The sequence below is a fragment of the Microcaecilia unicolor genome, chromosome 6, assembly GCF_901765095.1.
Source record: "Microcaecilia unicolor chromosome 6, aMicUni1.1, whole genome shotgun sequence".
Taxonomy (NCBI): Eukaryota; Metazoa; Chordata; class Amphibia; order Gymnophiona; family Siphonopidae; genus Microcaecilia; species Microcaecilia unicolor.
The window spans coordinates 96,070,054-96,083,642 of record NC_044036.1 but is presented as its reverse complement, the minus strand read 5'-3'; the positions used below and the strand labels follow the sequence as shown (position 1 = coordinate 96,083,642).

At 45.9% G+C, this 13,589-nt stretch overlaps 1 protein-coding gene across 2 annotated transcripts in view; it reads right to left on the bottom strand.

Moving 5' to 3' along the window:
* The window catches only part of STX6 (syntaxin 6), an 80,733-nt gene that overhangs the window by 45,194 nt on the left and 21,950 nt on the right, over window positions 1-13,589 (bottom strand). Inside the window, exon 1 of one of the 2 annotated variants that reach the window (XM_030206517.1) lies at window positions 5,016-5,036. The exons of the other annotated variant lie outside the window; for it this stretch is intronic. The gene's annotated coding sequence lies outside the window, so the exon portion shown is untranslated. Of the gene's footprint in view, window positions 1-5,015; window positions 5,037-13,589 lie in introns of those variants that run through there. 2 annotated transcript variants of the gene reach the window in all.

The window sequence follows — 13,589 nt, the reverse complement described above, 5'->3', positions numbered from 1 at the left end:
GGGGGTCTCTTATGAATACTCAGTATGGGAACAAGTGTTTGATTCATTGCTTAAGGTGTCAATTTCCAATGCTCTTGTAGAAAATGGCTACAAAATATTGTACAGCTGGTATTACACACCACAGAGATTAGCTAAAATGTTTAAAGGGGGGTCGGCTCTCTGTTGGCGTCAATGTGAAATGTTAGGAGATATGGTGCACATATGGTGGGCCTGTCCTCATGCTCAACAATACTGGACGGGAGTGGTGAGGTTGATTATAAGCATAACAAAATCAGACTTTCCTATGACAATGGACTTTTGCCTTCTGCACATGCGACCCCAGGGGTCCAAAAAATATGTGTATCAGCTGGCCACCCAGATATTGGTGGCTGGTAAGTTGGTGTTGGCAGCGGCATGGAAACAACAAACTTTGCCGGGACTCAGGACTGTTATAAGGAAACTGGACTACATTCACCTAATGTCTAAGCTCACGGCGATGCGACAAGGTCGCCTGATAGTGTATCATCGAATATGGGACTCATATATTGAGTGGTCGGCGCAGCCGGACCCTGCCTTGCCAATTAACTAAGTGGGAGGAGGGGGGTAGAGGGAGGGGGAGAGGGTAAGGGGCATATAAGGGGAATACAGAGTAATAGAAACAAAACAAAAACCAATGTTGATATTGCAGAGGGAAATGGCGATAATGTTTGTTTACAATTATTTCTGTGCGATATGTGTAAGTACAATAAATATAAATAAACATTTAAAAAAAAAAAAAAGACAAAAAAATAAAAATGGTTGTTACCTTTGCTAAAAAAATATTTAATCGTAGAAAATGTGTATATTGCTTTAAGTTAATGAACACACATCAAACAGTGACCGACTTACAGTACAGCAGTAGACATCTACTATTCAAAAATTCCTGGATTTGAGTATGAGAGTCTGAACCCAAGCGTACTTATCATAAGAGCCGATATCCCTCAATAACTTTGGCTGCTTCTAAGATATATGTGAAAGTCTTTGCATGACATATGCTTAAAGTTATGCTGCACAAACAAAAATTTTTTTGACAGATTCAATCAGCAGGGAAACAGAGGAGATCAGCAATGCCTTTCTCGCTCTTTAGCACTCCCATGTGCCCAGACTGAGTAATAGACCTGAGATGGTTCCTCTCATTATGTGGGTAGGTGCGTTGGTCATAGGTACATAAAAGAAAAAGAGGATATTTTCCTAAAAATTAAAGACCTGGCGGACATATCTGAAGAAGGCCAAATGGAGGACAAGTCCTCTTAAAAGAGGATTACGGTAACCCTAACCCTGAGACAGGAGAGTAATCTTCTGTGGGTTTTGCAGAGGGCTTTGGGGAGCACGCTTCATTTGTTCTCATTCACACAACCAAACTTTAGTTGTCAGTTTTGGATTCAGCTGAAACCAGTTTCGGTTAAAACTGCCATGTACTGATTTTTATTCCCACTGCTGCCATATCCAGACTAGCCATGAAGAGATGGGTGCTAGAGATGGACAAATGAAGGGCGATCTTGCAAAAAAGACTTTAGGGAGAGAGAGAGAGAGAAGCTCCACAAATGGTCATGGAAGATGAGGACAGAAGTGGGGGAGGAGCTAGCGTATTGTTAGACACCGACACATCTGTTCTGTGCTTTGATTGTATGTATCAATGCCAACTATGTGAGCTTCTGTGCCGTTAGAGATTTGGATAGTACATTCCTGCTCTTAAAGGCCTCGGGGATCTTAAAAGTAGTGAAGAGCTAGTTATCTGGAAGGGTGGGAGGGGGCAGGCCCTCCCACCACACCATTTTTGTGAGGGATACCACCTCCCCCATAAGGATCCATGGTATTCTGCAAAATTTTTGTTGAGGGCCCAGAATCCAGTGGTGTGCTGGAGCCGGCTCGCAAGAGCCTTTTGTTAAATTTACTGGCATCTTGCGAGCCGGTTGTTGGCCAGTGCGAGCCGGCTCGCCTCTGCTCCCCCACTGCCCCGGTCGTCCATCATCTGTCTTCCCTCTGCTCCCCGACAGACCTGGTTTCCTTCCGGCGCCGCTGCTTGCCTTTAAAAATTTTATTTTCCCTCGAGGCGCGCCGGCGTTGAAGCGAAGGCAGCAGGCTCAGCTCAATTCCAGCCTTCCGTTCCCTTCCCTCGCATCATGGCTCTGCCCTCTTCTGACGTATTTCCTGTTTGCGCGAGGGCGGAGCCATGATGCGAGGGAAGGGAACGGGAGGCTGGAACTGAGCTGAGCCTGCTGCCTTCACTTCAATGCCGGCGCGCCTCGAGGGAAAATAAAATTTTGAAAGGCAAGCAGCGGCACCGGAAGGAAACCAGGTCGGGGAGCAGAGGGCAGACGGATGACCGGGGCAACGGGAGGGGGGGGGGGGACTGGAAGAAGGCAGATGGAGGGGAGGAGGGCAGGGGGGAGAGCAGGGCTGCTGGACATGGGTGGGTGGATGGAGGGCAGGGGAGAGCAAGGCTGCTGGACATGGGTGGATGGATGGAAGGCAAGGGAGAGGAGGGTTGCTGGACATGGGTGGATGGATGGCAAGGGGAGAGGAGGGTCGCTGGACATGGATGAAGGAGAGGGAAGGGAGAGAGAAGAAATGCTGGACATGGATGGAGGGGAGGGAAGAGTGAGGAATGAGATGAGAAGAGGGAAAAGGAAGAGAGAAGAAAAACTGCACATGGATGAAGAAAATAGGCTGAAGCTGGATCCACTGGACAGTCAAGTCTGCGGAGGACCCAGCTTTTACTTACAGATGTAGGGCAAGAAATGAAGAAGAAAGGCGGAAAGTAAAGAAATAAATGGAAAGGAAGCCCTGGAAATGGAGTTAAGAGGACAGATAGCAGCAGAATCGGATACTGGGCCAGCATGATCAGAAAAACAAAGTCACCAAAGGTAGAAAAGATCATTTTATTTTCATTATAGTGTTTGGAATATGTCCACTTTGAGAATCAGGTGCTCAACATTAAAAGTTTATTTTTATTTACTTATTTATGGCATTTTATCCCACATTAAACATGAATTAGATTGCCCCCCCCCCCCCCAGGCTCTCTCCCCGGCTATAACCAGCTCTGCAATTTGGGGGAGGGGCGCAGAGATGGACGAGGGGCCCAGAGGTGGACCGGGGAGAGAGCCTGTTAAACATTTACCAGCACACCACTGCCAGAATCTGAAGTTATACCACTGCCTATATCATTTTCAGCACTACAAATACCAAAGAATCACTTCAGGAAGGGAGATCCAGCCATTAGGGGTTTACCATCACTTCCCAATGCTCTGAGTAAATTGATTTGCACTTTATAAGTGGTAAGTTCAGCTCCTAGCTCTTACTATTATTTCCTTGAGCATATTTAAATGTTTATATACTGTTACTTGTTAATAAAACAAATTGAAACAGTTTACAAACTCATTAAAAAAAACAAAAACTTATCTTTTCTCCCTCCCACAAAAATAACAATAAAATTAATAATAAAATAAGTAAAAGAAAAAAACAAAAGCAAAATGGTTTATTTCTCTTAATATACCACCTCTCCTGCAAAAGATTACAAGGTAGTTTACATTGACAACTTAAATTACCTTACGTTTATATACTGCATAATTCAACAAATGGTCCTATGCAGTTTACAGAGTAGAAAACAAAAGAAAAAAATACTACATCTTTGCATTAAAAATAAAATCAAACAACATATAACAAATTAAAAACCTTCCAATACAAAGAAAACTAAATCATAAAATTTCTCCTAAAGGAATAATAGAACTTTCCAACCTAAGTTCTAAAAGGTAAACCATTCCAAGCAGAAACAGAGTCTTTAGAAAAAGATGACTTCCAGTGCCTGCTGTATTTCAACCCACTAGGGGAAGGGAAAAAAACCCCTAAAAACCAAGCACCGGTGTTTGGACGGATACATTTTCTATGACACGATGAACGATTCAATTGTAACAATAAAGGAAAAGGAGCAAGACCTTATATCACCTGATGAACAAAACACAACACTTCAATACTCTTATGTGTAAAGGAAGCCAATGCAACATATTTAGAACGCAAAAAAAAAAAAAAAAAATCAGTCTTACAGCTGTGTGTTTTGAAGTAACTGCAGTTTAGACAACAATATCTGGGGCAGGCTAAAATATATGGAATTATATTTATTTTGTTACATTTGTACCCCGTGCTTTCCCACTCATGGCAGGCTCAATGCGGCTTACATGGGGCAATGGAGGGTTAAGTGACTTGCCCAGAGTCACAAGGAGCTGCCTGTGCCTGAAGTGGGAATCGAACTCAGTTCCCCAGGACCAAAGTCCACCACCCTAACCACTAGGCCACTCCTCCACTCCTCAATAATCAAGGACAGAAAGAATCATAGCCAGCACAACTAATGCAAAATCCTTTTAATAAAAGTTGGAACATACTGATCCAAGTTGCTTTAATTTGAAAAAAATTTTTTTTAATCAAATTGTTAACTTGAGTCTCAAAAGAAAGTGGAATCCAGAAAATACCTAACATGTGCGTCTTGAGCAACCTCCAAAGGTCACAACATCAGATAAGAGTAACCATTTTAGGCATATCAGACAAAAAATTTCTAAAAACTTAAACATAATATATTCGTTTTGTCTGCATTCAATTTAAAGAAATGACCATGAGACCATGGAAATACACTGTTCAATAACCTGACAAGTACATATTTGATCAGAATATATGGGAGCTAAGACAAATATGTCAACAGCATATAAGCAAAGAAATGTATCAGCATGTAGAGAAATGGCAGCAAGATCAGACGTGAAGTTAAATAGTAGTGGGGACCGTGGCGACCCCTAAGGGTGTCAGGTTCTCAGGTTCAGAGCCCGCGGGGCCGGGCTCTGGAGCAAACATGAGCCCTTGGGCTGCTGACGAGGAGCGACAACAGCAGGCAAAACCCACCAACCAACACTGGGTAAGCACACCGGCAGGGACTGCAGGCACTGCCCAGCGAACCGGAACACATGGACTGGAATCCCCCGGACTGGAGGACACAGGACTGGAACACACACCGGACCGGAACACACTGGACTGGAGCACACCAGACTGGAACACCCTGGACTGGTCCCCCGGACTGGAGGACACAGGACTGGAACACGGGACTGGAGCACACTGGACTGGTCCAACAGCTTCACCTGTACTTAGCTACTAAGCCCCCCAAGAGTTGAGCTCCTGGGTTCGAGTAGCCGACAGGACTTACTGGATACCGGATGACATAGGGACCAGGACTGGAAACAGAAGTGCTCCTAACCCTAAACTGATCTACGTGCTCCCAAGCCCTAAACCAGCAGGAGTGTTCCTAACAGTAAACTGACAAAAGGACTTCCTAAGCCCTATACTAAACAGGAGCTCCTAAGCCCTGCTCAAGAAAGGGACTTCCTAAGCCCTAAACTAACAGAGCAGGGTACTAAATACAAAGCTAACACAGGTGCTACTAAGCACCAAGCTACAAGCAGAGCTTTACACTAATAAGCTAAACACAAAACTAAACCAGCTACCTAAGCACTGCTCTAGCAAGCTAGATACAACTAACAAGGTGCTTCCTAAGCACTACTCTGGCAAGCAACCAGAAGAGCTCCTAGCACTAAAAGGGAAGACAGGGGAGCCACAAGGAGGGAAGCTAACACATAAGCCAAAAGTGCTTCTAAAGCACCAAACACCAACAGCAAAGACTGCAATGCTCCTAATAGCACAAACACCAGAAGTACTTCTAACAGCAAACTCTGCAGTGTTCCTAACAACACCAAACCCTGAAGTACTTCTAACAACAACAACAGAGCTTCCAAAGCCCTACACACAGCAATGCTACCAAAACCAAGAGGGAACAGAAGGGAACCAAAAGGGAAAAGCAGGAAAGCTAAACACACAGTCACCAGTGCACACTGCACTAACACTAACCTGGCCCTTAGCAAAAGCAAGCAGGGAAACTAGACACAACGTCAGAAGTGCACACTGCACCACCCTACCTACAGCAAACACCACTGTTGCAAAGGCCCCGAAGGAAACAACACCACTTCCTTATCAAGGCCCTCCCTGATGATGTCACACTCCCTAGACCTAGGCAAAAGCACACTGACCCAGAGAGGCCCAACCCACACCAATGCAAAACCGTGAAACACTTGAAGCCAGTACACCCAAAGAGAGTTAGAGCAACTCAGGCAACACACACACAGCTGTAGTGAAGTGAGACAATTAACCCCATGCTGCTGGAAGCTGCCAGCACAGAGAGACAGAGCCAGCTCAGAAAGGAAAGAGAAAAGAAACAGAAGCCAGCTAAGAAGCTGACCCCCAGGAAAGAGGTAAGTTTGAGAGGGGTTCAGACCCCAATCATAACAAAGGGACACCACGTATAGGACTCCAGGGGTTTGAACAGATACCATTTTTCAAAACACAATAGCTTCAATTCACTAAAAAAAACCCAAACAACTAAACCAACCAAGTACAAAACTACTAAAACTCAGTTCACTTAGCTCTTCAAGAAGCTTTAGACTGTCAACAGAATCAAAAGCTCCAGATATGTCAAATTGTAAGAGTATAACTGTTTGCCTACACTCAGTGCTTTCCAAATCATGGAAAGCAAATGATTCTGTACTATGCCTGCTCCAAAAGCCAAATTGAGTATTATCAAAACAAAAGGGTTGCTCAATATATTGAGAGAGCTGCATCCCCACAAGCGATTCCATCACTACTACTACTATTTAGCATTTCTATAGCGCTACAAGGTATACGCAGTGCTGCACAAACATAGAAGAAAGACAGTCCCTGCTCAAAGAGCTTACAATCTAATAGACAAAAATAAATAAAGTAAGCAAATCAAATCAATTAATGTGAATGGGAAGGAAGAGAGGAGGGTAGGTCGAGGCGAGTGGTTACAAGTGGTTACGAGTCAAAAGCAATGTTAAAGAGGTGGGCTTTCAGTCTAGATTTAAAGGTGGCCAAGGATGGGGCAAGACGTAGGGGCTCAGGAAGTTTATTCCAGGCGTAGGGTGCAGCGAGACAGAAGGCGCGAAGTCTGGAGTTGGCAGACTGGTATACTGGCAATGGGTCTAGATAGAAAGATCCAGCCCTTCCGACTTAGGAATCGGAGTTAGCAAAATATGACCCATATTTTGTGGGTCGACATTAGCTCCTAAAATAGAGTGAAGCAGAAAGGTAATCCAATAAAAGAATCGGAGCAGGTAGATCTCTCAGAAAATATGCTAGGCAAATATCAAGTGCTGATGAAGATTTTGTTACTTTTTACAAGTGCAACTTCACCATAGAAAAAGAATAATCAAAGCTAGAACATGAAAATGCAATAAATAAATATAAATAAAATCTGCCAGAGCATTATCAGGAGAGTCAACCAGCACAATAATTTGGGAGATAGCTCTACTATCAATAGACAAAAGTTCAGATCTAATTTTATCAATCTTAGAAAACAAGAAATCAGCAAGCATATGAGCTAAAATTTGATTTTAATTTCATTTCTTCTCCTAAAAAAGAAAGCTAAGATAAAGTATGAACAACTTGAAAAAGCATTTTTAGTATTCAGTAGAGTTCTCAATTTGAGTGGCACAGTAAGATCTCTTTGCAAGAATTAATTCTGACTTATGCAAAAGAAATTGCTGTCTCCAAGAGGATTTTAATTCAAGCTTGACAGACTTATAAAAAGCCCGCTCAAGCTGCCTGCATTTCTTTTTTTTAAATTCTAATAAACCAGGGAGCCAATTTCCTCAATCTTATGGACTTTTCTTTCAGTGGTGCTTACTCTTCCAAAATCCTGCTAACAGTCACATGCCAATTTGAAAATAAATTTGTAGGATCTGGGCTCCTCAAAACCTAAATACCTTTCAAACTGGGACCAGAAAACAGATGAATCAATCTTAGCCCTCTTCAAGATAGTTTTGATACATTTAGACAACGAGATTTTAGATGATGATACATTAAGAATAAAACTCGCTTTAAAATGATCAGTCTAAGGAATTGGATGCCGTGCTATGGAAGTAACTAAACCATTAGACAGGTAAGCTATTAAATCTAAACAGTGACCCTTAGAATGGAGTTGGATACATATGACACACTGGAGGGGGAGGGACGGGGATTTGGAAGAAAGGTTGGGGTATGAGTGATATGGTATGGTTGGTTGGAGATCTATGCTTGTTTGTTTGTCTGTTGCTTAGTTAGGTCCAACTTCTTAAGAAAAGCAATGCTTGGGGGTTAATAGGAGAAAACTCCCGTGCTTACTTTTTTTCTCTTCATTCCTTATTACTCTGGTTACTTATTTGATGCTGTACATTACTCACTAAGCAATTGTCTTATCTTTGTGAGTAATGTACAGCTACTTTGTTTCTGATTGTGCCTTTGCATTGCATTAACAAATACATCAATAATACAACAAAAAATGAATTTGATTTGATCTGCAGAGGTTTAAGAATTCAGTCAAATTTCTAGCATCTTTATCTAAAACATCATCTCTATGCAAATTAAGATCCTCCAATAATAGGATTCTAGTAAATTTGGAAGATTAATAAAGAATAGTTTCAAAGAAAAGCCCTTGAAGTTTAGACCAATTGCCAGGACGATTAAAAAAAGATCATTTCTAAAGGGCCCAGTCTGGCAGCACTCGTGTATAAAACCTAAAAAAAAGAAAGCTTAAGAAAGGGGCCCTTTTATAAAGGCGAGAGTAGCACGGGCTCAATCGGCAGTACCGCAGAGGTAATTCCAATTTTGGCACACGCCGAATCCCACATTAGAAAATTTTCAAGTTTCTACTGTGGGGGGCATTCCCAGCGGTAACTGGCAGCACACCCACGTTGGCACATGCTGCATGGTTACCAAGTAGGTAGCGCGTGAGCCCTTACGTCTAAGGCCATTGGGTGGCGGTAAGGGCTCAGGCCATACACACGTTTTAATACTAATGCAGGCCCATTTCTTAGCCAATTAAAAAATTGCTATTTCCCCCAGATGTGGTAAAAAAATGGCCCAGCGCACGCCAAAAAAAAAAAAAACACTACCGCAGGTCACTTTTTACCACAGCTTTGTAAAAGGACCACAAAGTTCTTAAAAACAATAGCCAGACCCCCCACCTTTCTTACCAATTCTATTACCATGTAGTACACTGTAACCTGGAGGGGATAAATGAGAAAGCAAACAGCTATTTGCTTCAGAAATCCAAATTTCAGTTATAAAAAACATTCCCAGGTCATTGTCCTGAATTAAATTAACAAGGCTTTGTTATTTACTGATCTAGCATTAAAAAACAAAACTGGCATGGGAATAACGTCATCAGTATAATCCGTGGCTCTTTGAAGAGCTTTCAAATATCTGACTGGCTTAGTTTTAAATTTAGGACAATTTAACTTCTGAAATGATCTGCGACCTACAACAGTATCTATGCCACAGAGCGGTTGAGCAAAAACACAGATCAAACATCAATTTGGAAATGTTATCAATTTTTTTTGTCTTTGATCTTCGATAAGATATAACGGGAATCTGATTAGTAACTTGTAAATTTAAGACCATAATCTACAAACGGTAAAAAAAGAACTAAATAGAACTAACAGTATCCACATAATCTGCGTGATGATCCCAGAAGGTACTATCAGACAATAAAATACAAAAGTTAACAGCGAATGCTACATACCTGTAGAAGGTATTCTCCGAGGACAGCAGGCTGATTGTTCTCACTGATGGGTGACGTCCACGGCAGCCCCTCCAATCAGAATCTTCACTAGCAAAGTCCTTTGCTAGTCCTCGCGCGCACCGCGCATGCGCGGCCGTCTTCCCGCCCGAAACCGGCTCGAGCCGGCCAGTCTCGTATGTAGCAAAAGAGAAACAAGGGAAGACTCAACTCCAAAGGGGAGGCGGGCGGGTTTGTGAGAACAATCAGCCTGCTGTCCTCGGAGAATACCTTCTACAGGTATGTAGCATTCGCTTTCTCCGAGGACAAGCAGGCTGCTTGTTCTCACTGATGGGGTATCCCTAGCCCCCAGGCTCACTCAAAACAACAACCATGGTCAATTGGGCCTCGCAATGGCGAGGACATAACTGAGATTGACCTAAAAAATTTACCAACTAACTGAGAGTGCAGCCTGGAACAGAACAAACAGGGCCCTCGGGGGGTGGAGTTGGATCCTAAAGCCCGAACCGACTGTCGCGTCGGGTATCCTGCTGCAGGCAGTAATGAGATGTGAATGTGTGGACAGATGACCACGTCGCAGCTTTGCAAATTTCTTCAATGGAGGCTGACTTCAAGTGGGCTACCGACGCAGCCATGGCTCTAACATTATGAGCGTGACATGACCCTCAAGAGCCAGCCCCGCCTGGGCGTAAGTGAAGGAAATGCAATCTGCTAGCCAATTGGATATGGTGCGTTTCCCTACAGCCACTCCCCTCCTATTGGGATCAAAAGAAACAAACAATTGGGCGGACTGTCTGTGGGGCTGTGTCCGCTCCAGATAGAAGGCCAATGCTCTCTTGCAGTCCAATGTGTGCAGCTGACGTTCAGCAGGGCAGGAATGAGGACGGGGAAAGAATGTTGGCAAGACAATTGACTGGTTCAGATGGAACTCCGACACGACCTTTGGCAAGAACTTAGGGTGAGTGCGGAGGACTACTCTGTTATGATGAAATTTGGTGTAAGGGGCCTGGGCTACCAGGGCCTGAAGCTCACTGACTCTACGAGCTGAAGTAACTGCCACCAAGAAAATGACCTTCCAGGTCAAGTACTTCAGATGGCAGGAATTCAGTGGCTCAAAAGGAGGTTTCATCAGCTGGGTGAGAACGACATTGAGATCCCATGACACTGTAGGAGGCTTGACAGGGGGCTTTGACAAAAGCAAACCTCTCATGAAGCGAACAACTAAAGGCTGTCCTGAGATCGGCTTACCTTCCACATGGTAATGGTATGCACTGATTGCACTAAGGTGAACTCTTACAGAGTTGGTCTTGAGACCAGACTCAGACAAGTGCAGAAGGTATTCAAGCAGGGTCTGTGTAGGACAAGAGCGAGGAGCTAGGGCCTTGCTGTCACACCAGACGGCAAACCTCCTCCATAGAAAGAAGTAACTCCTCTTAGTGGAATCTTTCCTGGAAGCAAGCAAGATACGGGAGACACCCTCTGACAGGCCCAAAGAGGCAAAGTCTACGCTCTCAACATCCAGGCCGTGAGAGCCAGGGACCGGAGGCTGGGATGCAGAAGAGCCCCTTCGTCCTGCGTGATGAGGGTCGGAAAACACTCCAATCTCCACGGTTCTTCGGAGGATAACTCCAGAAGAAGAGGGAACCAGATCTGACGCGGCCAAAAAGGAGCAATCAGAATCATGGTGCCTCGGTCTTGCTTGAGTTTCAACAAAGTCTTCCCCACCAGAGGAATGGGAGGATAAGCATACAGCAGGCCCTCCCCCCAATCCAGGAGGAAGGCATCCGATGCCAGTCTGCCGTGGGCCTGAAGCCTGGAACAGAACTGAGGGACTTTGTGGTTCGCTCGAGATGCGAAGAGATCCACCAAGGGGGTGCCCCACGCTTGGAAGATCTGGCGCACCACTCGGGAGTTTAGCGACCACTCGTGAGGTTGCATAATCCTGCTCAGTCTGTCGGCCAGACTGTTGTTTACGCCTGCCAGATAAGTGGCTTGGAGCCCCATGCCGTGACGGCGAGCCCAGAGCCACATGCTGACGGCTTCCTGACACAGGGGGCGAGATCCGGTGCCCCCCTTGCTTGTTGACATAGTACATGGCAACCTGGTTGTCTGTCTGAATTTGGATAATTTGGTGGGACAGCCGATCTCTGAAAGCCTTCAGAGCGTTCCAGATCGCTCGCAACTCCAGGAGATTGATCTGTAGACCGCGTTCCTGGAGGGACCAGCTTCCTTGGGTGTGAAGCCCATCGACATGAGCTCCCCATCCCAGGAGAGACGCATCCGTGGTCAGCACTTTTTGTGGCTGAGGAATTTGGAAAGGACGTCCCAGAGTCAAATTGGACCAAATCGTCCACCAATACAGGGATTCGAGAAAACTTGTGGACAGGTGGATCACGTCTTCTAGATCCCCAGCAGCCTGAAACCACTGAGAAGCTAGGGTCCACTGAGCAGATCTCATGTGAAGGCGGGCCATGGGAGTCACATGAACTGTGGAGGCCATGTGGCCCAGCAATCTCAACATCTGCCGAGCTGTGATCTGCTGGGACGTTCGCACCCGCGAGACGAGGGACAACAAGTTGTTGGCTCTCGTCTCTGGGAGATAGGCGCGAGCCGTCCGAGAATCCAGCAGAGCTCCTATGAATTCGAGTCTCTGTGCTGGGAGAAGATGGGACTTTGGGTAATTTATCACAAACCCCAGTAGCTCCAGGAGGCGAATAGTCATCTGCATGGACTGCAGGGCTCCTGCCTCGGACGTGTTCTTTACCAGCCAATCGTCGAGCTATGGGAACACGTGCACCCCCAGCCTGCGAAGTGCCGCTGCTACTACAGCCAGGCACTTTGTGAACACCCTGGGCGCAGAGGCGAGCCCAAAGGGTAGCACACAGTACTGGAAGTGACGTGTGCCCAGCTGAAATCGCAGATACTGTCTGTGAGCTGGCAGTATCGGGATGTGTGTGTAGGCATCCTTCAAGTCCAGAGAGCATAGCCAATCGTTTTCCTGAATCATGGGAAGTAGGGTGCCCAGGGAAAGCATCCTGAACTTTTCTTTGACCAGATATTTGTTCAGGGCCCTTAGGTCTAGGATGGGACGCATCCCCCCTGTTTTCTTTTCCACAAGGAAGTACCTGGAATAGAATCCCAGCCCTTCTTGCCCGGATGGCACGGGCTCGACCGCATTGGCGCTGAGAAGGGCGGAGAGTTCCTCTGCAAGTACCTGCTTGTGCTGGAAGCTGTAAGACTGAGCTCCCGGTGGACAATTTGGAGGTTTTGAGGCCAAATTGAGGGTGTATCCTTGCCGGACTATTTGGAGAACCCACTGATCGGAGGTTATGAGAGGCCACCTTTGGTGAAAAGCTTTCAACCTCCCCCCGACCGGCAGGTCGCCCGGCACTGACACTTGTATGTCGGCTATGCTCTGCTGGAGCCAGTCAAAAGCTCGCCCCTTGCTTTTGCTGGGGAGCCGCGGGGCCTTGCTGAGGCGCACGCTGCTGACGAGAGCGAGCGCGCTGGGGCTTAGCCTGGGCCGCAGGCTGTCGACAAGGAGGATTGTACCTACGCTTGCCAGAAGAGTAGGGAACAGTCCTCCTTCCCCCAAAAAATCTTCTACCTGTAGAGGTAGATGCTGAAGGCTGCCGGCGGGAGAACTTGTCGAATGCGGTATCCCGCTGGTGGAGATGCTCTACCACCTGTTCGACCTTCTCTCCAAAAATATTGTCCGCACGGCAAGGCGAGTCCGCAATCCGCTGCTGGAGTCTATTCTCCAGGTCGGAGGCACGCAGCCATGAGAGCCTGCGCATCACCACACCTTGAGCAGCGGCCCTGGACGCAACATCAAAGGTGTCATACACCCCTCTGGCCAGGAATTTTCTGCACGCCTTCAGCTGCCTGACCACCTCCTGAAAAGGCTTGGCTTGCTCAGGGGGGAGCGCATCAACCAAGCCCGCCAACTGCCGCACATTGTTCC